This window comes from Epinephelus lanceolatus, chromosome 13 (assembly GCF_041903045.1).
Source record: "Epinephelus lanceolatus isolate andai-2023 chromosome 13, ASM4190304v1, whole genome shotgun sequence".
Lineage (NCBI taxonomy): Eukaryota > Metazoa > Chordata > Actinopteri > Perciformes > Serranidae > Epinephelus > Epinephelus lanceolatus.
Window position 1 is genome coordinate 18,405,001 of NC_135746.1, and position 1,750 is coordinate 18,406,750.

The following is a 1,750-nucleotide window of genomic DNA, read 5'->3' on the forward strand; positions in this document are numbered from 1 at the left end:
TTATAATAATTCAGGATTGTGTCTTTAATAAAATGATCTAACATGAAACTGGGCACCTCAGCATTTATATGCAAGCAAGACCAAAACTATGGTAGCATGTTTTCTGCCCGCTAGTGCAGCAGCTGCTGGACTATCAATGTAAATTCATTGCAGTTACTGTTAGATGATTAGCTGAGTTGCCTTTTAGCAAATGCCCAGAGTGAATTTAAGTTTTCTCTGATAGGCAGTGATGCAGTGTCTATGTCTGGGGCTTTTACTGTTAAAGGTAGAAACGGAAGGAGTGAAGCTGTGACTGTGCTCTGCTGTTGACAATGTGGGAAGCAGTAGAGTGTGCCGTCTACCAGACTACGAGGACTCCCTGTTATTATTTTACTATCTTCATAAGTGTAGGTGCAACTCATAACCCTGCTGCCCACAGCAGAAATGCCGAATGGTGGAACAACCAAAGAAACTGTGGAAAACTAAATGTAGCGGGTCTTAGACGCAATCTACAGGGCTGAAAAACTAAGCCAACTCAGAATTGCCAAAAATGCTGTTTCTCGAATGACCACTTGAGGCTGGCTCCAAAAGGGAGTCAATCCTAATAGACACCCATGTTAAAATGCCTCAGTCCAGCAGAATAAAAAGGGTTTAACTTTTATGGCTGTGGAGAAAGCTTCAGAGTGGATGGTACTTGTTCTCGTATGGAAATAGTGATTTAAAGTGGGGGCTTTATCAGTGATCCACACTACTAAGATACATTTCCGAGCAGTGCAACAGAATATGCGAAAGGTCTCTGTGACAAAAATCAGCACGTAACTCGTCATCTAGTCCCAGGAGGCTAGTCCATGGACCAAGATGTAAAAGGCACTTAAAATTTTTATCAAGCTATTAAACAATCCTAATCCAATATCAACGGACATGAGAGCAGATCCACAAGCAATGAAAAAATAAACCAAAACCAGACTGACATTTTTGTCTGGCTTCAGGAGGAGTAATATAAAAGCTGTGTAAAATCTTGACTGTTTGGTGATGAATTCAGCGGAAATGAAACACTGAACAACATGACTGTGCTTTGGTTGATTCCTAAATTAGGCCGGGTATGACACTGCAATCAAACTTAATATTCATCTAGATTTGCTAGAAAACTAGATTGTATTTCATTTTTTCGCCAGCAGGGTGCAGCTATCTTTCAACAAGCTTGTTGGTGGTATCACATTAACTGTTATCTGCTAGGAGCACTGAGTACAACACTGTACTTAAAACCAGATAAATATTGATACAATAGAGTTTAAGAATTGATAAGATACAGACAACCACAAACAAAATTAAAAATCAATTGCCTATGCTTTTTGAGCCAGTGAGACCAAACAGAGTGGTAAGAACAGTTCCCATGGAGTCAAACAACAGCAGCAGAGCGCAAGTTAAGAGGCTCAGTCAAGATGAACTGTTAAACACTCTACTTCTCCTGGGAAATGTAGATGCATTTGTTATGTCTGTCACCCTTTATAGAAGGTTCATAGTTTTTTGTTACCCATTCACAGCGTCCCGTTTCACAGTCTGTCCTATTTTGTTGAATACTGCTGTAAATATTGTAAGTTAAACATAAATCTAACAGACATGCACCTTGAGGCGATGGCTGGCGACTGATGCAGACCAGGGGCCTGTATCATGAAGCGAGATCAACCTTTCCTGGGTTATCCAGACTTATTCTGGGTTGACTAACCCTAACGATGGCAATCAGGATAATCGGTATCACGACGCTGGATAT

The 1,750-nt window shown here is 40.6% G+C and overlaps 1 protein-coding gene across 1 annotated transcript in view; it reads left to right on the forward strand.

Annotated features, from left to right (window-relative positions):
• The window catches only part of LOC117271148 (hydroperoxide isomerase ALOXE3-like), a 9,127-nt gene extending 9,086 nt beyond the window's left edge, over positions 1-41 (forward strand). The window contains exon 14 of the mRNA XM_078173538.1: positions 1-41. This exon is cut by the window's left edge and continues 486 nt beyond it. The gene's annotated coding sequence lies outside the window, so the exon portion shown is untranslated.
• The last annotated feature ends 1,709 nt before the right edge of the window (positions 42-1,750 follow it).